This window comes from Styela clava, chromosome 6 (assembly GCF_964204865.1).
Source record: "Styela clava chromosome 6, kaStyClav1.hap1.2, whole genome shotgun sequence".
Classification (NCBI taxonomy): domain Eukaryota; kingdom Metazoa; phylum Chordata; class Ascidiacea; order Stolidobranchia; family Styelidae; genus Styela; species Styela clava.
The window spans coordinates 20,828,378-20,855,244 of NC_135255.1; the positions used below are offsets into that span (position 1 = coordinate 20,828,378).

General features: G+C 36.2%; 1 protein-coding gene and 1 pseudogene across 2 annotated transcripts in view; one reads left to right on the forward strand and one right to left on the reverse strand.

The window, feature by feature from the left end:
- LOC120330659 (uncharacterized) overlaps positions 1–26,867 on the forward strand; it is a 313,252-nt gene that overhangs the window by 133,555 nt on the left and 152,830 nt on the right. The window lies entirely within an intron of this gene.
- Positions 1–26,867, reverse strand: part of LOC144424596 (interleukin enhancer-binding factor 2 homolog) — a 195,932-nt pseudogene that overhangs the window by 1,925 nt on the left and 167,140 nt on the right. The window contains exons 3-5 of the transcript XR_013476825.1: positions 4,934–5,080; positions 3,561–3,709; positions 883–1,003 (exon numbers count right to left, since the gene is read on the reverse strand). The product of XR_013476825.1 is annotated as an interleukin enhancer-binding factor 2 homolog (transcript). The remainder of the gene's footprint in view (positions 1–882; positions 1,004–3,560; positions 3,710–4,933; positions 5,081–26,867) is intronic.

Consider the following 26,867-nt stretch of genomic DNA (forward strand, 5'->3'; position numbering starts at 1 on the left):
AATTGGAGCAGACAATATTAAGTAGGACACGCTATAGCCATGATTGGTAGTGCCTCACAGCGGTGTAGCCAGGAAATAAAAAAACGGGAAGGGACCAAGTTAGACCGTAGCAACTAACGGGTCCGGCTTTCGAGGGTTTTTGGTCTTAAGGATCTTAAAAGCGAAACTGCTATGTATGATACAGAAAAATACATTTCATAAGTGGGGGTTAGTTCTGGCCCTCAAAACCCTCCCTGGGTATATATCATCGTCTGATTATCTAAGGCAGTGGTTCTCAACCTTTTTTCTTTCGTGGCCCACTTTTGTTACACAGAAAATACTGTGGCCCATTAGCTTTCATATGCAAGAAAAAAACAAAAAAATTTTATTCCCAAAGATAGAAACCTCCACTCTAATAATTAATATGAGAATTACCACTCAAAAGAAAAAACAGCATCATCATTCATTGCTACTACAATCAAAGTTTACCCAATTTCTCAATAACTCTGTCCATTTTTATTAAGTTTGTGGCCCATGGCCCACCGGTTGAAAACCAGTAATCTAAGGCCTTGTCTAGAGTAAAAACATGTGAAAATACATTTATTCACTGGAGAGACACCCCTACCTGTTTTCCAAACCATACTCCCTTCCCCTAAAATAAAAAGCTGGGGAACACAATGATCGCACCATAGATGGGATGGAGGTTACATGGTTTGACAGAAGATAACAATCCAGCGATGCCAACAGTCTTATTTCCTGAACAGTGTTTACTTAAATTAATACAAATCTTTCATATAATGCTTATTCATGCCAGGGTGATTCCTTGTATATGGCTTGGAACATAGTGAAGGGTGTTGAAAAAAATATTAGGAATTCTCCGACATATTGAAAAAGCGTGCTTACCATATCTTGTTGTTCCAAATTCATTACTGTATGAACTCTGACATTTCCACTTTCACATGGGTCAACGATTCCTGCTGAACCAGGAAGGAAGAAACCAGAAGAGAGAAGTTGAAGACATCACCTGAAAAATGATTCCATTTATTTATTTATTGACAAGTCATTTGAAAAAAGGCAGGGTCAAAGGCATGATGGGTTATGAATTCATTCTTATTTGCATCAATTATTCTGCAAATGTGAATACTCACAACTGTCAAAAAGTCGTCAAAATTTCACACAAATTTATCATCATCACCCAAAATTGTCCATGTAAAACAGAACTTCACAGATATAACACTAATTTCAGACATATGAAAATAATTCTTACAAATTGGATAAATATCTTACAAATAAGATATAAAATTTTCATACGTCTCCAGAATTTTTACAAATTGCATATTTCTCACTAACTCAACAAAAATAAGATAATTTAGGATAGGATTCACATATTTATCCTGGGGTAGAGGAGAGGGGGTAAGGTAAGACAGCTTAATCATGTGCCGAACCACATCCTTTCACCCGGTTACCAGTCCATGTCGGGTATTGAATTAGTTAGCCTGTTATTTGTTTCAGATACATGGACTTGATGGTGGAGGAAGCCGTAACAGGCCAGCGCCTAGGTGAGCCACCCTGTGGCGGCAGGGAGTCCAGCAATCATCTCGCACATAATTATACAAGCATGAAATTCGAACCCATGCAGGGTAGACAGAGGTGCGGTGGCGAGCGTATTCCAAATGCTTATCGCGATGCGTCACACCAATGAGCAAGCCATTTATCAGGAATGTCACACATAAAATAGTAAGTAGCACACGAATGGCACAAAAATTACAGAATTTGGCACCAAGCAAATCTCCCATTAATAGTAAAAGTAATACAATATTTCTTCTAAATTTAAATAAAAATACACACAAAATTTCTCACATATGGGAGAACTTCATACTAGAAGTACTAAAACCCACCCACAAATGATAGGGTGTCCATAAAGTAGGGATGGGCAATGTAGAATAATTTAATATTCTAGAATATTCTAGAATAGTTAAATCGAATCCTATTCTATTTTCATACTTATTCAAATAGTGGGAATTTTCCTGATTGCTGGATTTAGATGTCAAAAAATTATAACTGTATTACTATAAATGTATTATGTATTTGGAAATGTCCTTAACATTTGATTTGATACTAAACACGCATTTCCCAGGACAATGAAATCTAAGAATATCACAATATTTTGCTTTCAATTGTTCCAAATGTATGTAATCTCTAAATACTGATATGCTAAATTAAGACACGCTTCAAACACTTTAATAGTAAGCTGTTAAATACAAAAATAGATATGAAACGGCATTAAATCATTATTAATGTTAGAGTGCCGAGTGTACTAAACACACCCGCTGAGAATTAATTAGATGCAGGACCAGCGTGTGGCCACTGCAACCTATGCAACCGATGTAAAATATTAAATTTAACCACTATCAATTAAAACCAATTTTTTATTTTGTGCGATCAAGACATGCAAAACAAGGTTCCCGTAAACGCGATTTCGTAGTTAGTTATTAGTTAATATCATCTAAAGACGAATTCATTTTCTATTATTATCGTTACATATCATTATCTACCCAGACTTGGCCCTACTCAAACTCAATACGTAACTATTTTCGCCAGATGTGGCATCCTGTTTTAAATTTATCGGCGAATAAAATTACTACAGACACTCGATCAAACGTGCGTCTATCTTGAACGATAGAAACTGACCGAAAGATATGTAATCTTTTGAGTGTGAAATTTAAATGCGACAGATCGTCGTGTTTTGCGATATAACTTTGTATTTCGGAAGCTGGTGCAATAATAGTAATAAAATTATTCCTAAATAATATTTGATTTAAATTAATCGCAAGTAATGTCGAAACATTTCACACCTGGCATTTGGTTTACATGCATCATTTTCTGGGGAAAACTCGCCGGTCGCGGAAAATCATTTACAGTAATGTAAAATGAAGCAAGGCACGCCTGTAAACAATTGAAGATTGTTGCAATCAGATTATCGGAATATCGCCAGTAAGTCGGCACAAATAATTATTATTATTAAACCCTAGCTAGATAGCAAAGCAGGAAAACGCAAAAAATGGTGCAATAACGAGTCTCCGACGGAAGGTGTACTTCGCCGACTTCCAGTCCAGAATACGCCGATTGAGATTACAGCGTTTGAAGTTTACCGATTTTACGGGTTCTTTCCGTGCAGACGCAAGTCTATTTAAACGAGAGATTTCCACGCAAGAAAAACGCTCATTTTTAATTGATATTTAGAAACCCGAAATGCAAAAATCGACGTATGGCGCCAGAGCGGGGGAAATCATATCCTGTTATCGGATCCTGTTGGATTCAAATACTTTGGGATTCGAATCCTCCGGATTCGGTATTCTATATTGCCCATCCATACCATAAAGTCTTAAAATTGCAGAGGGAAATTATCGTTACCTCAATAAATTGTTTTGGCCCTCACAGATGTATCAAATGAGGTAAAAGAACAATTACCGTATAAAAAAACAACAAAACTGGTTAAGATATATTGAGAAATGCCCTCATGACAAAATTGAAATTGTAAAGGGAATTTAAGGTCACTCTGTATGTTTTCTTGAACTAACCTGAAAGCTGCATTGATAGGCAAAGGTTGCCTGCTTGGCGTATTCATGATCGCATGGTGAGCTAGCAAGTCTATTATCCACATAGTCAAAGGCTCGAGCCCCGCAAATCTTGATCGGAGATCTTTCAGGAGACTAATCAACATCTTGATGCTGGAAAACGATTTTTTATTTATTAATTTTCCTCTCTGAACAAGGCAAAGAGCAAGCAAGTGTAATAATCTAGTTAAGGGTGGTTCTCAAACTTTTCAAGCCGCAACCTCTCTTAAGAATTTGTCAAGTCTCGCGCCCCACAAAACAACTAGCTAACAATAAGCTTTAAATAACAGATAGTAAGGGGAAAGAATTTTTTATTTAAAAATACGTTGAAAATCTGTGGATGAAACAAATTATTGAGTTATAAAAACAAGCAAAACAAATACGTTCATTTTTTCTTAACTTCACGCCCCCTCAAACAATTGTCTACACCAGAGGTTCCCAAACTATGGGTCACTAAGGGAATCTTAGTGGGTCGTGAAAAGATGTAGAAAACTTTAATTAATTTTACTGGTTATTAGGATCGGTGGCGACTCGAATACGTAAATCTTAGAAAAAAATTATTAAAGAAATTAAATTGAATTTAATAGAATTTAAATTCTAATCTGTGAAAATTTCCTTTTTATGAATTTCTCAAAAGAACAAAAATTTGCTACACAAAGAATGACCATGTGGCTTTTTTACACATAGCAGTTTTGTACACTGTACAGCACTTCTTACCGTGTTCCCCCGAAATTTAGACAGGATTTAGATTTTTTTTTGTGAAGAAGAACACTAGGTTTTTTTGTAAGAGGTCTTTTGTGTTCATTTATCAAAAATAAAATTACATTGTAGAAAATCACAAGATTTTTTAATGAACATTATATAAAACCGACATCCATTGTTTTATTTGTATTTCCTATACAAAAATCAAGTGACAAATATCATAATTGTGATATCACACAATCTTGAATAGTGGTGTGATCTTCACCTTACCCCGGGCCAATGAACCTTTCCACACATTTTAAATTTATTTTGAGGGTAGGGTTTAATTAAAATCATTTTGAAAATTCAAATCATTATCTTATTTTCAGGCCAGATCTTCATTTCGAGGAAACACGGTAGTTTTGCGATGATTAGCCATTGCTGTGTTTTGTGTTATGTCATAAAAGAACAAAAGAAAATTAAATTAAAGTTAAGTGGGTTGCCATAAGCTGTGGTAATAAATAGCGGGTCCCAACACTAAAAAGTTTGGGAACAACTGGTCTACACTCTCCTTGTGGGTTGCGCCCCACCATTTTAGAACCACTGCTCAATAGCCATTAGTTATGTTACTGTATTACTATTTCATAACTCACTTAGCTTGAATGAAAAGCATTTTCCTCGAACCATCTGACATGACGAATAGCAGCGAGAGATGATTGCAGTATTTTGTGACTCATATGAGTTGAGGAATCCAGCTTTCTCATTTTTCCTGGAGGAATTGCAATCCCCACTGAGACTTTATCCTAAAAAAGGAAGTTACTCATCAGAATTTGGTAAAAGTGATACTGAACTTTTGTTTTCGCTATCTGATTCGTGAAGACTTATTTAGTGTTGACTGTTAGTTGTTGCTTACTAGTTTAAATGTCATGATTTTATTGTCTCTTCATTGTTTTAGACAAGTGGAAAATTATTGGAATCATTTCGATAACAAAGACAAAATGGGGTTACATTTGATGATTTAAAACAGGGGTGTGCAACCTTTTTTTGCAGGCGGGCCAGAAATGAATAACTGGTAAAACCGCGGGCCGCACCTTCATATAACATTTGCCTGTTTATTAGTCGCAGGCAAAAAATAGTGTCTTTCCGCTATTTATCTTATAGCATTGTTAGGGGGGTCCTTGCAGAAATGATGAGTTAAAACGCATACATTTCTGAAAACTGTTATTCAAATTTATTGTCACACCGAATTTAAACGAATTCAGGGAGAAATTTGCTGCTGGATCCAAATTTGCTTTAATCAGTTAATGGAAGTGCTAGAAATTCGATATCCATTTTTCAAGTCTTCGTCTTTCAAGTGGTTTTATGACACCCATTTTGAGATATTTCGGTGAAAATCGCCAGGGTTCATTTCCAAATAATTTGCTATCAAATCTGATTTTAGATTAGATTTAGAAAAAATCAATTGATAGGCTGGAACCAAAACTTATTCACGTTTTGTATCTCTTAATAATAGTAAATTTTTTTAAACTGCTTTCCAATTGCCTAATCTTCAATTGGCCGTGCTTACTAATTCATTACCGAATGTTCCGCACTTTCTTAAATTGCCCGCTGCTCAGCAAGTGATAGCTCTGTGAATCGCGTTGTTTGCTTCGCTGTTTATGACATTGTAACGTCATAGGCATATATAATAAATTGGACTCTGATATAAGCTTTGCAACACAAAGGGAACCAGATTGAACTGAATAAAAAAACTTGTTTCGGTGGCCGCACACCATTCAAAACTGGCACTTGTCCACGGGCCGCACCCCTGATTTATAATGTTGAATTAATATTAAGTGCTGAATATCACACACTTTCATTCAAAATAGAAGGGGAATCATCGTAAAGAAAAGTTAGGAGCATTTGCTGATATGCAAGTACTTACTGGAACTACACATAATCATTATGACATTGTGTGACGATAGCATCCAACTTACTCATGTTTCAAGGACGAATTGCAATCCCTACTGATAATTTATCCTTTAGACTTAAAAAAAGAAGCTAAGAATTTGATGGAAGCGATATCACACACGCCCACCCTAAATAGAAAGGGGACTCATCTCGAAGAGAAATATAAGGCAAACACCGAAATGCTACCAGTTACTGCAAACAGGGGTGAGGAGGGGGAATACACTTTTTAACTTTCACGGACTTTTTTAAAACCCATGTTGACTCTTTGATGACCTATAATTGCAGCAAATTTGAGAAAAATATGTCACTAAATAATTTCACCAGAGTTAAAGTCTTGCTAGTGAAAAAAGATTACAGTCTCGATTTAAAGTCTTTGGAAGCAAGAAATGAATTGTAAAAGTAGGGTATGTTCACCACAGTACCATGCTTCCTCAATAGTTAGCTTTTCAATAGAGAATTAGTCTTGTTGGAGCTGGTATAAAGTAAAATCAAAGTATACACAAAAGTGAACACTAGCCAGCATCCTTGCTATGAGCTAATATAAAGAAAATAAAAACAAGCAAACATGTTTATACCTGACCATCAACGAGCTCAAAACCATTCTCCGTTTCAGTCATTGGAGTGTGATTTCGGAATCCTTTCTTCACCTTTTCAATAATCTGGAATATTTATTTATTATACTGTTGCTGTTAAATTGCGGTGAATAACCAGATAAATTAAGATAGCCGTCACATAAACCGGGGGTGTGCAACCTTTAATACAGGATGGCCAGATACAAATAACTGGGTGAAACTACGGGTGCACCTATATTTAAAAGGCTCACTAGTACTCGCAGGCACAAAACTACTGGTTATTTGATCTTATGACATGCATTGTTCGCTTCGCACAAGTTAATTGTTAGGACATTGTAATGTCATAGGCAGGGCTGGGGAGCTGGAGTCGGAGCCATGGAGCCGTTACATTTTGATGGAGTCGGAGTTGGAGTCAAGCTTGTCATAACAGATGGAGCTGGAGCTACCAAAAATTTAGTGGCTCCAGGCTCCAGCTCCTAAATATCTCATTTTTTGTTTTTCAAATTTATAATTTTTTTCTGATACAAATGATAAAATCTTTCCTTTTCAGCTCCTAATTCATTTTAAAAGTTCCCAGTTATTCTGTATGTTTGAAAGTTCAGTATCAAAATTTGAAGCGGTCGCTTATATCAAAATTTTGATTCTCATTTACACTATGCTGCAATTTTTCATGATTGCGGTCAAGCTTAAAAACCCTAATGGCCAGGGATTATCAAAGAAGTGATTTTGGAATTTCCATGTAACATATTATGATTTTTTCGTGGAGTTGAATATCCAATCCATTTCAAATGTTTTCAATTCTGTTCAACGTATCTCGAGATTGAGTCGTTTTACGAAAAAAGAAAGGTTTAACTACTCCAAAATGCACCGCGGCAGTCACCTGGCATAAAAATGTATGGCAAAGTGTCCCATTATATATATGATCCATAACATAGCATGTTCTGGAGAAAAATCATCAATTTCCGTTGTTATTTTTTGAATATATAAAAAGTATATCGCGAGCAAGATTGATTGCCTTTAGATTTATTTTAGTGACTGTATAATCTTCAAAGTCAACCGGTGAATATCATTCGAATTTCGCACTTTTTTACAAGCCTCACAATTTTTCTGCGTGGGCCGCATTTGGCCCATGGGTTGCAGTTTGCACACCATAATTCTTCCCAGTATTCTTTCTTCTTTCCACATTTAGTTGGAGACTTAGGATATTTTGCTTACAGAAAACATGCAATTCTTCTATCAGTGCAGAGCGGTTCAAAAGCCATACATCACATTTTCTATTTTATAACATTTCTCATGACCAAAGATAGAATTACTAAGAAATACAGGGTGTCCATAAAGTACCTGTACAATTTCGTTATGGAGTTAGTTCTCAATATATCTTAACCAGGCTTGTTGTTTTTTAAACAGTAAATCAGTAAGTACTAAACAAAACATACTTGTCTGCATTCATCAACTTGAATATCAAACCCAGCAGGCTGTGATACAATGATGAAATCGATTGTATTGCATATTTTAGTCACGAACGACAGTATTGACGTTCGCTCTTCCGAAGTCACGTTCAAGTCTTGGTTTCGTTTTATTAGAGCCTGTAGGAAAGTGAGTAAAATATAATTACTGTTTGAAATATGATAGATATCAAATTTTTGATAAAACAGACTTTCAAAATAGAAATTCCTGTATTGAAAAATTAAAAAAGTGGAAATAACAAAAACAAAGCGATTCGGAAATGTTATAATTATCAGGTAAAAAAAATGTTGAATTAGACTCCCCATATCAAAGAAGTTATTTGATTTAATAAAACAAACAGTCCACGAGTCTCAGAGACGAGGGGCGTATGGCACGACGGCAGATGCGTCTTATCGCACCATGTTCGTCTCGATAACAATCTTAATCGGGGCATTTAGATTAGTGCAACCTCATTATACTATATTTTTACCCATATTGATGAAAAGCGATCTCCCGACGTCCCCGAAATAAGGGTGTTTGCTCATCAACAGAATGGAATTCTCTACAACGAGACAATGACTCTCGATCTATAAAGTGTGCCGTACCGACCTGGGTAAAAGCTCCGTCATCAGGTGCTGGCTTTACTCCTGGGTGAAAGCTCCGTCGTCAGGTGCTGGCTTCACTCTTGGGAAAGCTTGTTCAACATTACAAAATCAAATGGAATGTGAGGCACAAACACTCTGTTTGTTCCACGATGCATTCCACCCCGTCCACGTCCTCCTCGACCTCTCATTTTGATGTTTTGTCAAGTTAATTTAGAAAATTTTATAATTAAATTCCTAGAACTTTCAGATTTGAAATCATAGAATTGAGAAAAAATCATGAAATTGTATGACCGGCACTGGTAGCTAATGTATTGGACTCTGGAACCAAATACAGGAATAACAGAATACCATAAACTACGGTATACACAAATTCAATAGGGTAGAATTCTTGAAAGCTACCGTATCGGTACCTACTCTGGTGGCTACTGTTAGCAAAACCCCTAGCCTATCTCATTCGAGAGTGAGCAATTAATTTTTCAATAGAGGCCTAATCATGCCTTTAGTTCACGTAATGGTCTGCACCTGAGCGGCCACTGATAACTATCTTTAGCAACAAGCGCGGAGCAGTAATCAACCAAAGTTACCCTAGCAGACATCTCTCAGCAGACATCTTTCTCGTTTTTGAACGCGCCGATCACTGTTGCCAGAACTCAGATTTCAATTGAGCGATGCGAGAGTTTACGAAAAAGGCATCGATGCAAAATCAGCTGATGCTTTATGTGTTGCCAGATTAACCATAAAAACTGTGAATAATTGCCGAAAAATCACAGTTCTCACCCAAATATAAGTGTCTCACAAATATATCCGCTTAGTATAAGAAATATAAGTATAAGTGCTTATAATGGGAAGTAAACACAACGAGTTTGACAAAGATTGGATAGGTGGAAGAGTTACTTATTATCGTTTAAACCTGTCCCAGTCGTCAATTTTTGATAAAATTGGTAAAAAGACCTACTTTGCCCCAAAAAGATGTGTCTTACAATCATGACCCTTTCCATTTATACATAAACAGTAGTAGTACATTTAATAAAGTGTTTATACAACGAGTTTCAAAAAGTTTGTATGGGGGGAAGATATTTTTATTCTCGTTTAAACATGACCCGCTTGACAATTTATGATAGAAATGGCAAAAAGACCTCTTTTGCTCCAAAAAATGAGTGTCTTGCAATTACGGGCCCCACATTTACAAAAGACCAGTAGTAGTACCTATAATATAATGTTAATACAGCGAGTTTGAAAAAGTTTGTATGGGGGGAAAATATTTTTATAATGGCTTAAACATGGCCCGATAATCACTTTTTGATAGAAATGGCAAAATGTCCTATTTTGCCCCAAAAAATGAGTGTCTTGCAGTTATGGGCCCCTCATTTACACATGACCAGTAGTAGTACATATAATAAAGTGTTAATACAGCGAGTTTGAAAAAGTTTGTATGGGGGGATAATATTTTAATAATCGTATAAACATGGCCCGATAGTAAATTTTTGATAAAAAAAATGGCAAAAAGACCTACTTTGCCCCAAAAAATGAGTGTCTTGCAGTTATGGGCCCTACATTTACAAAACACCAGTAGTAGTACATATATTAAAGTGCTAATACAGCGAGTTTGAAAAAGTTTGTATGGGGGGAAGATATTTTTATTATCGCATAAATATGGTCCGATAGTCAATTTATAAGAAAAATGGCAAGAAGACCTCTTTTGCCCCAAAAAATGAGTGCCTTGCAGTTATAGGCCCCACATTTACAAAACACCAGTAGTAGTACATATAATAAAGTGTTAATACAGCGAGTTTGAAAAAGTTTGTATGGGGGGAAGATATTTTTATAATCGCTTAAACATGGCCCGATAGTCAATTTTTGATAAAAAATGGCAAAAAGACCTAGTTTCCCCATAAAATGAGTGTCTTGCAATTACGGGCCCCTCATTTACACAAGACCAGTAGTAGTACATATAATAAAGTGCTAATACAGCGAGTTTGAAAAAGTTTGTATGGGGGGATAATATTTTTATAATGGCCCAAACATGGACCGATAGTTAATTTTTGATAGAAATGGCAAAAAGACCTCTTTTGCCCCAAAAAATGAGTGTCTTGCAGTTATGGCCCCCTCATTCACACAAGACCAGTAGTAGTACATATAATAAAGTGCTAATACAGCGAGTTTGAAAAAGTTTGTATGGGGGGAAGATATTTTTATAATCGCTTAAACATGGCCCGATAGTCCATTTTTCGATAAAAAATGGCAAAAAGACCTAGTTTCCCCATAAAATGAGTGTCTTGCAATTACGGGCCCCTCATTTACACAAGACCAGTAGTAGTACATATAATAAAGTGCTAATACAGCGAGTTTGAAAAAGTTTGTATGGGGGGAAGATACTTCAATTATCGTTTAAACATGGCCCGCTAGTCAATTAATGATAGAAATATACTGCTATCAGATACAAATATACGCAAAAATTGTTCGGATGGCCGCACGGAATGTATCAGCATGACGGCTTTGGACCACCCTGGTCTACCTCATTGAAAAACTCCCGACTTCGCTGACCACTGGATCGTTGAAATGCGATCGCGGAATTGTTCATTAGTCCAATACTTGGAAAGGGGCAAAAAGCGATAGAAAAAGGGTTTGAATCTCGGGATCCCAACCCCATTTGTAATAGCTAAAAAAAACTCAAGAAAGTTCCTCCATTAGATACAAATATACGCTAAAATTGTTGTGTTAGCCGCACAGAATGTATCAGCATGACAGAGTTTGGACCACTCTGGTGTATCTTATTAAAAAACTCCCGACTTCACTGACCACTTGATCGCCGCGTCACATAGTGTAAATAGTTCATTGGTCCAATTGTTGAAGGGCAAAATTTTTTTTTAAAACAAATATGCAGCAACAAGGAGAATACTAGAAAGAAAAAACAACGACAATTTAAGAAAACGACTCATTGGCCCATTTCGTGTCCAGTAAATAAGTTTCAGTGTTTCTTTTTAATTTAGAAGGTTAATATGATACTTGAAGAGAAGACGAAAAATAAGCAAACATTTTGAAGTTTGAATCGTCTGGTGAACTCGTAATATTTTAATAAACACCGATAAACTATATTAAATACTGTTGCTTGATAATGATGTATTGGAAACGGAAATAATATGTGAGGGGTCTTCTCAGTCAATGGCATTGCGATTTAGGTCACCCAAAATTGATTTTCGAAACTTGGTACATATGTCCAACGTTGACTTTGAAATATTGAGCTCCAATACCAATTTCCGAAGGGATTGGTTCACATCGGACATTATAAATACCGCATCGCTGATTTTGTCATCGCAGTACCCGAATGCTGACGGCCTTCAAAGCACGACACTTTATACCACAATATCTGGCCCAAAGGTCTACGCTCCTTTCAAAAAGTTTATTCAAATTTTGTTCGTGCATGATAATCACTGGGTAGCTGCGTCAAACATATTTTCTTTCAATCAGAATACCATTCAAATCTATGATAGTTCGTACTTGAAATACACAGAAAATGACAAATATGCTATTTCGCTTCTCATGCGGCCAACATTAGGAACAAACAAACTACAGATTGAATTTCCTCCCGTCCAGCAACAAACGTTAGGTGCATCTTGCGGACCATTTGCAATAAGTTTTTGCATAGCTTTATGCGAAAGAATTAGACCAGAGGATATAGTTTTCGATGAGATAAATCTGCGAAAAAATATTTATGATGGCATAAGTTCTAAACGATTCTCACCAAATTTTAATATCGGCCGAAACCACAATAAAACCAATACGAAATTTATGGATATTCAGATATTTTGTAACTGCCGACTGCCCTACATACAAAATCAGACTATGATAGAATGCACTTCATGTTTGGAATGGTACCACCCGGAATGTTGCAATACTCCTGTGCCAACTGAGGCACTGGAAGATTGCAAAATTGAATGGCATTGCGAGAAGTGCAATCGATGCTAAATTTTTTCGTTATATATTCACCATATGCCTAACTCCAATTATTTTTCAGATCCATCGGCTTCATGGACACACAAATGATCAGTCTATTTTACCTTTTGCAATATATGCCAAAGTTAAGGGTTTTCTCTTTCGATCGTCGCCAGTTTTGAGATGAAAACCATCACGATAGTTGGCACCTTGACGTGGTGTGGTGGCTTACTACTAAGACCAACTAATTATCCAATGCAATAAGTGTGTCTACTACCCAAAGTGTAAATGGGACCCTGATTATAAGACATTTTTTTTAAGGGCGAACTATGTCATTTTGCCATTTCTATCGTAAATTGACTAGCGGGCCATGTTTAAGCGATTATAAAAATATTTCCCCCCCCATACAAATTTTTCAAACTAGCTGTATTAACACTTTATTATATGTACTACTGCTGGTCTTGTGTAAATGAGGGGCTCGTAATTGTAAGATACTCATTTTTTGAGACAAATTAGTTTTTTTTACCATTTCTATCATTAATTGACTAGCGGGCCATGTTTAAGCGATTATAAAAATATCTTCCCCCCATTCAAACTTTTTCAAACTTGCTGTATTAACACTTTATTATATGTACTACTACTGGTGTTTTGTAAATGTGGGGCCCATAACTGCAAGACACTCATTTTTGGGGGCAAAAGAATTCTTTTTGCCATTTTTCTCATAAATTGACTATCGGGCCATGTTTATGCGATAATAAAAATATCTTCCCCCCATACAAACTTTTTCAAACTCGCTGTATAAACACTTTGTTATATGTACTACTGCTGGTCCTGTGTAAATGTGGGGCCCATAACTGAAAGACACTCATTCTTTAGGGCTAAATAGGTCTTTTTGCCATTTCTATCAAAAATTGATTATCGGGCCATGTTTGGGCCATTATAAAAATATTTTCCCCCCATACAAACTTTTTTAAACTCGCTGTGTTAACACTTTATTATATGTTCTACTACTGGTCTTGTGTAAATAAGGGGCCCGTAATTGCAAGACACTCATTTTTTGGGGAAAACTAGGTCTTTTTGCCATTTTTATCAAAAATTGACTACCGGGCCATGTTTGGGCGATTATAAAAATATCTTCCCCCCATACAAACTTTTTCAAACTTGCTGTATTAACACTTTATTATATGTACTACTACTGGTGTTTTGTAAATGTGGGGCCCATAACTGCAAGACACTCATTTTTTGGGGCAAAAGAGGTCTTTTTGCCATTTTTCTCATAAATTGACTATCGGGCCATGTTTATGCGATAATAAAAATATCTTCCCCCCATACAAACTTTTTCAAACTCGCTGTATTAACACTTTATTATATGTACTACTACTGGTGTTTTGTAAATGAGGGGCTCGTAATTGTAAGATACTCATTTTTTGAGACAAATTAGTTTTTTTTACCATTTCTATCATTAATTGACTAGCGGGCCATGTTTGGGCCATTATAAAAATATTATCCCCCCATTCAAACTTTTTCAAACTTGCCGTATTAACACTTTATTATATGTACTACTACTGGTGTTTTGTAAATGTGGGGCCCATAACTGCAAGACACTCATTTTTGGGGGCAAAAGAGGTCTTTTTGCCATTTTTCTCATAAATTGACTATCGGGCCATGTTTATGCGATAATAAAAATATCTTCCCCCCATACAAACTTTTTCAAACTCGCTGTATTAACACTTTATAATATGTTCTACTACTGGTCTTGTGTAAATGAGGGGCCCGTAATTGCAAGACACTCATTTTTTGGGGAAAACTAGTTCTTTTTGCCATTTTTTTTCAAAAATTGACTATCGGGCCATGTTTAAGCGATAATAAAAATATCTTCCCCCCATACAAACTTTTTCAAACTCGCAGTATTAACACTTTATTATAGGTACTACTACTGGTCTTTTGTAAATGTGGGGACCGTAATTACAAGACACTCTTTTTTTGGAGCAAAGAGGTCTTTTTGCCATTTCTATCATAAATTGACTATCGGGCCATGTTTAAGCGATAATAAAAATATCTTCCCCCCATACAAACTTTTTCAAACTCGCAGTATTAACACTTTATTATAGGTACTACTACTGGTCTTTTGTAAATGTGGGGACCGTAATTACAAGACACTCTTTTTTTGGAGCAAAGAGGTCTTTTTGCCATTTTTCTCATAAATTGACTATCGGGCCATGTTTATGCGATAATAAAAATATCTTCCCCCCATACAAACTTTTTGAAACTCGTTGTATAAACACTTTATTAAATGTACTACTGTTGTTTATGTATAAATGGAGAGTTATGATTGTAAGACACATCTTTTTGGAGGCAAAATAGGTCTTTTTACCAATTTTATTAAAAATTGACGACTGGGACAGGTTTAAACGATAGTAAGTATCTCTTCCACCTATCCAATATTTGTCAAACTCGTTGTGTTTACTTCCCATTATAAACACTTATACTTGTCTTTCTTATACTAAGCGGATATATTTGTGAGACACTTATATTTTGGGGAGAACTGTGATTTTTTGGCAATTATTCACAGTTTTTATGATTAATCTGGCAACGCATAAATCATCAGCTGATTTTGCATCGATGCCTTTTTCGTAAACTCTCGCATCGCTCAATTGAAATCTGAGTTCTGGCAACAGTGATCGGGGCGTTCAAAAACGAGAGAGATGTCTGCTGAGAGATGTCTGCTAGGGTAACTTTGGTCAGTAATCAGTAGTTTATTTTTTCACCACACATGAAATACACTAAATGCATACAGAATGTAAAAGGAAGCAAAAACGGATAATTCGAGGTGAAAGGAGTCGCGAAAACCAAAATTGGTTATCGAGCGGCGACACCTGAGCTAAAGTCTAATAAATGAATCATAAAATAATGAAAAAAGTCAAACAATGAATAAAAGAATATAAAGAAGTGAAAAATCGAGACGACCTGAATCCAAGAGACGCTCGAAACACAGAAAAGCAAAACCAAAAACGACTCCAAGCACATATGTGCGAGTAACTAGAAATCACAGAGATATATAAATATAGAGTGTGCTTCTCTCTCGTTTTCGCGGGACCATTTGAAGCCTCTCTCGTTTTGACGTTAGACTTCCAAATTTTGCGTAGCGCGTAATGTATTTCATATGGGATTTGACAGATACCAATTATTTGCGTCGATTTTTTTGTATATTCGCTTGATCTTGATTCGTTTCTTATTAGGTATGAAACGCTAATACATCCAAGCTCGCCATACCGTGCTAATTTTTCATTTTGCATTAATCGTGGATGAATAATATTGCCTAACCAATCACACAGTAGGCTACATTGCTCCGAGTGGCTTACCGGAATCGCCAACCCATTTTCTTGTATTTGGCCATAGTTTACCTAGCCCGGCTTCATATTTTGTGCGCCTTAATACCATTTTTTGCTAAAAAAATGTTATCGGAGCTAAGACATTGATTATTGTAATTTTCCAAATGAAGTTGTTTCCAATTTAGAATATATTCGATTTCCAATGTTCAAAAAAACTTTTCATAACATACCGTATATGCTCGTTTAACCGCCCGGTCTTGATTAAGCGCCCGTTTGAATAGCCGCCCGTGTGAACAGGACATAAAAATAAATACGGGCCAGTGCTTGAATACCCGCCCGGTGTGAAAGCTGATTTTTCAGTGGTAGAGAGCAATAGGAAATAAGAAGCGTAATATGAGGGAATTACTCTTAAGACGTGAATAATTTGCGTTTGACATGGAAAAAGGATTAATGTCGTCAAATATTTGTCTTCAAAGATACCGGTACCGTAATTTTTGTGTATAATTTTACTTTAAAAATAACAAGCGCCCCTGCTTGAATAAGCGCCGGTTTGAATAAGGGCCCGGTTAGTGAGTTTGTTTAAAAAAATAAGCGCCCGGGCTATTAAACGAGCAAATACGGTATTCTGTATAGTGTATAGCCTATTCAGTTTTGGCCACACCTCTGTAATATAATAAGAATCAGAAAACTTGGATAGATAGCGAAGTTTATTTAACATCCAGTCATTAGCCAACAAACCAAACAAATAATAACACACACTAAGTAAACATCTCCCCCACATGAATAAGGTTGGCGGTTCACATTTTACATTATACCTATAATAAAGCATGTTAATTTATTGTAACTAATAATCGTGAATCAAGAGTGATGACACAAATAGGACAAAATTGAAAACAGTAGTGGCAAAAAAAGCGTTTCATTTTATATCGCACAAATGAAAACGTACGAGATGAAAGGTATGAATCAGTACTTGTTCAGAAAAGACTGGAAATACTTCTTAAAACAAATTTTAAACTTAAAATTTATTTTAGGTTTCCGTTGATAGCATTCCAAATCATCACCCACATTACGTAATTTTGGCCATGCCAGGATGAAAAATGTGATACAAATAGACAATGATTGACCTTGTTTAATAACTTTATTTTAAAATTATTCATTGCCAAAGCATGACCTGTTGAGAAAATGACGAAAAATTTTCCTCACTGGTGCTGAAATATAATTAACTTTGACAATTTTTTTTCCTATATTAACTGCAGAAGCTTGGTCATTAAACTCTCATGCCATATGTTTGGCCCTTATGCCACAATATGCTTTAATAATGGCCTTCACCATCAAACTAATATGGCAATCACCAAACCCTGTATCGCGCCAGTGGTTTACAAGGTCGGGAAAAATAGGCTTATCGATTAAACCATCTTGCACTGCAATAACGATAGCATTGATGAGCCCAGTGGATTGGGGCAGTCTACCTCCAGAGGTAGCTAATATTCTTTGAAAACATTTTTCAGTTTCTCTACAAACTTTTATAACACTTGCTGACGAACTGTTAATCCTCCACGGTTTTTAAAATATATTAAACTTGAAGTATGATCAGTAGATGATACGAGAGCCTCCTTGCATTTTATGCAAAACATGGTATCTCGCAGCCTCTTTGCAACAAATCCTGCAATATATTTGATTATTTGAAGCTTGTATTCTGACAACCTGATTGTGTTAGGTATGTCAGCATAGTCATGGTCAGAAGTTAGTGGAGTCCGTGGTTCAAGGTCATATTTCTTCATAAAAGATACTGAGCTTAAACTCATATTATGATTAGTCAGACTGAAGCTGTCCAAAACATTCAAAATGCTTGTTGCATCCTGGGGCTCACAGTTCCCTCCTGTGCCTTTTACCCCACTTCTCATAAGCAGTCGTTTATAGGCAGAAGTAAATTGTTGCACAGTTGGATTATTATTGAATCCCCCAGCACCTCTCACAGTACAGAAAAAGAGTTCCAAATGATCTTGACTAAATTTGTACATTAAAAGATATTTTAAATATTTTGAAGTGACCAAGTCATTGAACACGCCTTTTGCACTGGATACAGATAACAAAAAGCCAATTTTTCTTCTTGACATCAAGATTGGTCTTCCTGAAGAATCCTTCAACTGTGCAATGTATGCACATGCCTGATTCATTAATGGTTCCCAAATATGCTTATTTGAAGGTCTTAGTGGCTCTTTAAATCGTTTAGCGAAGGGATTTCTGGAATTTAGCACATCAAAAAGCTGGTCAAAAATTCTGATAAATTTTACAGTTGCTTGACTTCCACTAAACTGCTTGAATTTCAGCACCGTATCAGAGTATTCGATCGCATCTGCAACACTGCTGCTCAGGGTTTGAGCAGCAATATCAACTTTCATCTTTTGTTGATACCGGTGTATATGTCTTTGCTTCAACTTGTTTGCAAGCCTAAGACCTTCAGTTGATTGGAGTTTTTGCAACTGCACAAAATAATCCCACAAAATTTTGTTCCCATTGCCATCACGCAAAACACCCCACTCTGCAAGGGTGTTTCGGACTAATTTAAGCATGTGACAAACGTCCATGAAAACATAAATCCGCTCAGATGGGCACGAAGACTGAGTAAAATATGATTGCATGCTTACATGCGAGGCAACAACCCTAAATGAGAGAGCATTGAAAAATGACAAGATGGCCCGTCACAAGTTAAGGATACCACCTTGGCTCCAGTTTCACTCAATCTTTGAATCCCAATCTTTATGATGTTTGCTCTTTCTTCTCCGGTCAATCCATTAATGAGAAAATATCCCAAAGGTACTTTCCAGGACCCATTCACACAAACAGCCATCAAAACAAGAGCTTCCTTGGCAAGTGTGGCAGAATCATCCTGATTTTCAGCATTTCCCAGGTCAACAAAGCCCCGATACCTTTCTCCATCCCAAGCAACATGTTTCCTAATTGCCATTTCATCAATCATCATAGCACAAATCAATGGGTGCGATGCAGCACTCACCTTCAGCCGGATCGCATCAAATGCAATTTTTGTGAAACCAGGCTCAGCTGGAAGTTTCTGGTACCATTTTCTTATTACGCTTGGATGTGGTAAAGCCAGATTTAAGACTTTCCGCACATATTGATACGCTTTATTTGAATAGAACTGTAAAGTCATAGCAAAAGTTTTTAGCTCCTTGGGATATTTGACGCCTTTTCCGGTTTGTAAATTCATTAAAATTCTATTGAAGATTGATGAAGGTACAGATCGCTGTAGACTTTCTTCACATGAAGCACTCACCAAGTTTTTCTTTCTCAGGGACTTTAGCACCGTTTCAAGAGATTTTACATGTTTTTGCAATCGATATGTTTTTTTTTTGACAAAGCCGGAGACGTTTTCTTACTGCTTTTAAATGTTGTAAGCTGAGATTTAATTTTTTTTAACTTTGTAGGTGAAGCAATGACCTGTGAATATGAGTGGTCATGGAGCACATTGTTAAATTTCTCCTGCACTGACCACTTCTGCTTTACACATGAATGAAATTTTATTTTTGTCGGTGACTTTCGCTGTTCGTTGACCTGCAAGAAATTTTGATGATCATGAGCATGTCCCACTTTAGATGCGTTGAACCGAAGCATGTGGCAAAAAACGAGAATTTTGAAAATTTAGAAGGCATTTGTCGTAAAAAAAAATCTCACACATCACATAAACAGATGATTTTATATAGTTATTCCGATAAACTAAAAATTAAAATACATAACAGATCAAGTCTATTACCATAAGCTAAAATACTAGGTATCTGCATGCTATAGTGATCTTAATTGCCTGATATATGAAAAAAACACCCATTAAAATATGTGACAGGATTTTTTGTCGCTTTGGGTACAACATTTAAAGTTATTGAGGATTCAATTTGTTGTTTATCTTATGCATACCTTTCTTAAATATTTTGAAAATGCTTTGAATCGGGTCGGAACAGCATTGTCCTTAATTCTTGTGCGTTGCCCGGTTCTCTTAATATCGCTCTCTTTAAAATGGTCAGAGCATAAACGTGAAGAACTAGTTGGAATCCAATTCGCCCTCCGCAAAGCAGTTACCCACTTCTCGCAAAGTGCCTCATTCAAAGGAAATCTGAGAAAAATATTGTTAATTATGTATGAGCAAAAAAAAAACTGATAATCATTTCATGCAGTAAGTGCACAATTTATTCGGATTTGAGCTACTTGAATTGAAGCAGGCCAGAACCAGAATTTGGATTTAACATAGTCTATCTGTATAGTCAAAAACGCTCTATTCTAGTCAATAATAGTTTTATGCGCTAAATTGTTGACCACTTTGTATGTTATAAACTTGCTGTCGCCTTCAGCCCAAATGATTTAAATGCTTATACAATTTTTCCAACAACTTTGACTAAATTACAACTTTACTACAAACTGACTTCTGACCTTATAGTTACAGAAGACGAGCCTCAATACTGTACCGAGACAGCTATACCTGTATGCATTTACTCTAACATATATCTGTATATCATGATAATAAAACTAGCTTTATCTTTTACAATGTTTAGCAGGCTATGAACAAATTGCTAAAACACACACTGGCAGACAACTGAAAACTGATATTGTTAACACAAACTGCTGGGCTATTTTTCTTACTTATGAAATGTCCTTGGATATTTTCGTTTCAGCACACTTTCCTCGTCATCATCTCCCTCGCTATCACTTCGAAAGTCCTTCCTTTTAAAACGTTTTTTGCAACCATATGCGGAGCACTGAGTACCAATACTGCTACTTTTTCCGATCATTTTCTCCGCCTCAGATTTTTTTGGCAATGCCATACCGTACCTTTAGTTAAACTATTCCGTAACTATATCGTACTGTCAGCCTAAAATATAAAAAAAAAATACTAACTAGCTAGTGACAAATACTAACCTAGCCACCTATACTTAGGGAAGTTTGAACGTAAATACCCAATTATGAAACTAGCAGCTTTTAAACACGAAAAACAAGCCAAAACCAGCGAACTACCCTACCAGCAGGAAGAAAGTTTGGAAGCATAAGTGCCAAGATGGCGGCGATCAAATTGTCCCGCGCAGCGACAACGCAAAACCTGAGAGAAGATCGTTCCATATATTTCCAGTTCAGTGCTAGAAATCGAGACAACAGGAAGTCATCCAGTGAAAAAATAAATAAATGTACAGAAATTATGGCAACAGTTTTTTTTATTTATTTACTCATATAATTCTCGAATAGAATTATTGCTTCGGCTAATTTTTTGCAGTATATATATATATATATATTACATAACGTCAAGATTTTACATAGAAAACGTTTCGTGATATTTTCCAAATGTGGCAACTTAATGCAGAAGTTGATCACGTGTGCCAGTAGCTTATCGACAGTCATACCATTGATACCTTAACAATGGATCAAAATGACACGGACGTCACACCAGCCATTTTGTGTCCAGAATTCTATCACTGTATGATCCCAACTAGGTGATTTAAACCTGCGATCGGTAAACAATTGAATAAAAAAATACGGTGCTCCATAATTTGGACCAAACTTTCGCAGCGGCAAAACGAATAAACATTCTTTTGAAAAATTGATTATCCGCAGATGTTTCTCGGATAACTCGGCTCGGCGGTATGGTCAGCATATACGAAGTTAAGGTTAAAATCATCCAACTTCACTCGATAAATCAACACCCAATAAGACCTAAATATCAAACAAAAGATACACATTTTATTATAAAATTATTATGAAATTCCTGATGTAAGTATCGCTATTCGCTACTTGCACAAAACCTATTTTAACTAACTGACAGAACTACAATACAAATTATACTACAGAACTATTTTTGCGGTACATGTCATGATATTAAAATATGCGTATCGCAAATTTTTAACAAGGTGTACATTGCCAAAATAATATTAAAAAAATATACTACATGCTTGGAATGAAGGATAACGGCGTATATCAAGTTCACAAGAACATCTAATAATTTGGAGTGTATAAAATAATATATTATCTATTTGACTTAAGCTCTTGCAGCAGGTCTACTAGCACAGGGGTTCTCATACTTTTGGTGTTGCGGAGCCCTTGAAAAGGTTAACTATTATTCACGGAGCCCGAAAAGAAATGTTAAAATTGTTACTTTCCCATTAATATTCCTAAGTAAAGGTAAAAGTACTCAATAACCTTTTTTAATAGGGTTAATACAAGTAATAAAAAAATCTAAATTCCAAAGATGAATTATGTATACTAAAGCTGTAAATTTGACACTTGACAAACATCACAATGACGACGATAATTGCTTTTTTGTTCTCGTGGGGAATTATGAGTTCAATGCGAAAACATGTTACCATATTATAGTCAGTGGCGACGAAATGCTAAAAATAATAATTAATAAAGAGGTAAATCCGCAACTCAAATTTCAGTAATCAGTCAGTAATCAGTAATTTATTTCTTCACCAAGCTGAAAGTACGAATTATACATACACAAAATAAAGGAAATCTAAAAGACCGCATTCCAGGGTGAAAGGAGACGCCGAAAACCAATTCTGGTTATCGAGCGGCGGCACCCTCGGGGAAGTCTAACAAAAACGTGATAAATATAATTAAATCGAACAAAATATATTACTTAATAAATAAAAAACGCAATCGATGCGTCAAGGCGACCCGGTAAAAACCAAGCAATCGCCGTTTAAAAATAAGAAAATCGACTCCATGCACCACAGTCTAGGTAACCATGGAAATTATTAAGTGAACCAAACAGACTTGCAGTGTGGTCATGGCAGGTAAATAGTTCGGCTACGGTAAAGTGCAACACAAGTCGATTGTGTGCATATAAGTGTCCAGATTGAAATAAAACTGGATGTTAAGAGTACACAAATTGTAAAAGTATAGAATACCGTACCAATCAAGTATGCAAATAACAAAATATTGACACTTTGAGGCAGAAACAAGCTAGTAGTGTAAAAGCTAAAATGTTGACCTGGACTAACAAGTGTTTTGATGCTGGAGTCAAAGATTCACATACGGGAATTGTATAGACATGAGGAAAATATACATCGAAATATTCAGCAGTATTAATACAACACAATGAAGTGAGTATCATACCATAGAAGTAGACTAGAAAAATTTACAAAAAAAATTAAGTTAATCAAAAGGATAAAAACAATTGACCTGGATCACTGTTACCGAAGCATTATAAATAGTAAAAACAAATACAACATTAGGCTTGACTGCCCATAATGAGTAATCAGAAGGATGCCAATTAAGTTTGGATCCCAGTTGAGGCATGTAAAATGGCATGGTAACAATAAGTGTATTTATGGGCATTGGACTGTAGGCATGAATTTGTCATTGGCAGTTAACAGAATAGATATCAAGAAATTACACACTAAATAGGAGACCAAGATCATTGAGGAGCGGGCTCAATAGTAGGGCAAAAAGCCTGCAATATTTTTTTGTTATATAATTTTAGTAATATAATTTTTGGCTTTACCTCAACCCACAATGTGTTGGTGACAGAAATACTTGTCAAGTGGCTTGTGCCCATCAGTATGGAATACACAATTAAAATTATAAGCTAAAATACAATACGAATATTTACACGAGACATTGTTTTGTTACAGGTGATTTGGATCGAGACAATTGATGAGCTGGCAATGACGAAAAGATTTGCTGGGACAACATCAACTGGATGTAGAGGCAGTGGAAAGGTAAAGGGAGCGCATGAATTTTTTGTATTTGAATTTGAAAGTGTCATAACTACAGTTACGTAAGTTTAAGGGAATATTATTCCAAGTTACCACACCTTTATATTTCAAGGAGTTTTGGGATTTGCTCAGAGAAAATCTGGGTACAAATAAATTAGACCTTGTCGAAGAGCGTGTGTTATGATCATGCACTTTACTGAGCGAAACAAAATAATCGTCGAAAGCAGCGGGCAAATGGTTGCTATGAAACTGATGCATGACCTTGGAAATCTCTAGTTGATAGATATCGGCTAATTTTAACACCCTGGTCTTATAGTATAGGGTGTTTAAGTTAGATCGAATGGGTGCTCTAGAGAGAATTCTAACTGCTCTATTTTGTAAAACTTCCAAACTGTGCAACGCTGATTGGGTGGCGGAGCCCCATGCAGTTATAGCATACTGTATATGAGACTGGAAAAGTGCGAAGTATATGGTTCGGAGAGTTGAGTCCTGGACGTAATGTCTGAGCTTACCCAGGATTCCAACTGCTCTTGACAGTCTCTTATGCAGTTCAGTAGTATGAGTGTTCCAATTTAGTTTGTCGTCAATAAGAAGCCCAAGATATTTGAAAGAGTGGACAATTTCGAGTGTGACACCCCTGATTTTAATTGAAAAGTTTTCATGTCTGGTTCGAGTTTTAGGACCAAACAACATAACTTTAGATTTTTTAACATTCACAGTAAGTTTATTGCATACCATCCAATTATACACTTTGTTAATTTCAGTGTTCACCTCGGCTTGCAGTGAGATTAGATTCTTTGCACTGTCGAGCAGACAGGCATCATCGGCGAAGAGTTTGCTCAAGAAATTTGAACAATTTGAAAGATCGTTTATGAAGATTAAAAAATTCAAAGGTCCTAATACGCTACCTTGTGGAATTCCGTAATGGATGGGTAATAACGAAGACCTGTGAGAATCTAACTCCACATATTGATAACGTCCGGACAGGTAATCATTTAATAACTTGCCTGCGACACCTCGAAAGCCAAAATATCTAAGTTTTTGAGAGAGAATAGCATGGTCGACAGTATCAAAAGCTTTTTTCAGATCTAAGAAAGTACAACAGACGATTTCCCCTTTGTCAAGTTTATCATAAATAAATGAAGTTAAGTCCAAGATAGCGTGGCTGGTCGAGTGATTGCTTTGGAATCCAAATTGACATTTATTGATCAAGTTAAATTTTTTACAAAAATTCAGCATTCGACTATGAATTAATTTTTCTAAAATGATGCCTAGGGAGGGTAAAATGGAAATTGGTCGATAATTTGACGGGTCATTTCTTTTGCCATTTTTAAATATTGGTTTCACTCTGGCAATCTTTAACGATGAAGGAAAAATACCTAATTTAAAAGATGAGTTGAAAAAATGACACAGAGTTGGCGATATGATATCAGCGACTTGTTTTAGAAAGTAAGTTGGAATACCATCTGGGCCAACTGCTTTTCCATTTTTCAGGTTCAATATGGTTTGAAGAATCTCTGTATGTGTCGTTGGCTCCAGGAAAAAGGTGTTTTGCAGCGGAACACCCAAAAAATCGGTAGAAGGGTTAGAGCTACCAGGGATGTTATTCGCAAGTTTCTTTCCTACCGTTGAGAAGAATTCATTAAATTCACTGGCCATCATGATGGGGTCTGTCACTGTGGTACCATTTTCGAGTTTCAATTCTGAGATGGATGTATCATCTCTGGACTTGGTCTTAATGATCTCGTTAATAGTTTTCCAAGTTTGTTTGATATCTCCCCGGTTATTCTCGAGGGCATAGCGATAATGCAGTTGTTTCGATTTTCTCTGCAAGTGCATTAAGATATTTTTATATTTTTTGAAGTGGAGACGCTGAAGTGTATTACCTTTCAAAAAATTTTTTTTGAACATATTATTTTTGTGAATGATGGACTTGCGAATTCCCTTAGTGATCCACGGTTTGGAGTATAATTTATTTTCTCTTCGTGATAGGGGTCTTAATGGAGCGTGTTTGTTTATTAACCATTTCATTTGACCCAGGAAATCATCAAAAGAGCTATTGAAATTTTCTCTAGTAAGAGTAACACTCATGTAATTATTACACATTAATTCAATTTCAGATCTAAAAGAGTCGTTACAAAATTTAGTCATATCTCGCTTCATTCGGATCTTTGTTTTTGTGCCAATATTCATACCCGAAATTGTACACATTACTGGAAAGTGGTCGGTGAGATCGCTAAGTAAAATAAAGGATGAAGAACAATGGTTTATGGCGTTTGTATAAATATGATCGATGAGGGTTTGGGAGGATGGCGTGACTCGAGTAGGTTTTGTGATCAATGGAAATACGAAATAGGACGTCAGCATATCTAAATAGTTGGTGGTGGATTTATCATGGGTGTTAAGTAGGTTGATATTAAAGTCACCCAGAATCACAAATTTCCTTTTCGCCATTGCCAGCCCACCAAGAACACGAGCCATTGCTCCTGTGAATGATGGGATGTTACTTTTCGGATGTTTATAAACTACACCAATTACTAGGCTCTGGTTGTTTGAGTTTTGTTTGACCTCAATCCACAAGTCTTCGCAGTTTGGAAATGCTAAGTTAAAATCTTGGATGATTTGGTAATCTAAATTTTTTCTGAGGTAAAATCCCACGCCTCCAGCTTGGGTTGGGGTGGGAACATGAATAAACGCGTACCCCGGGATATCTATATTTACAAACGTGGCTCCATGAATGATTCTGGTCTCACTCAGGGCAATTATATGAGGGAGAACATGAAAATGAGATATTAATTCGATAAGGTTGTCAGCATATCTTGGCAGTGACCTGATGTTGAAATGCACTAAAATGAGATCAGAGGGTGGAAAGCTGGATGAGACCTCGTTGATCTCATTAATTTGGAGGTGCCGACATGGTGGTAAACTAACATGGGTATGAAGAATGGTAGATTCCCAGTTTACATGGGAAGGATGAGAGGTTAAATCATATACAGGGCACATAGATTTGAAGGAGATTTAGGATAATAAGTGT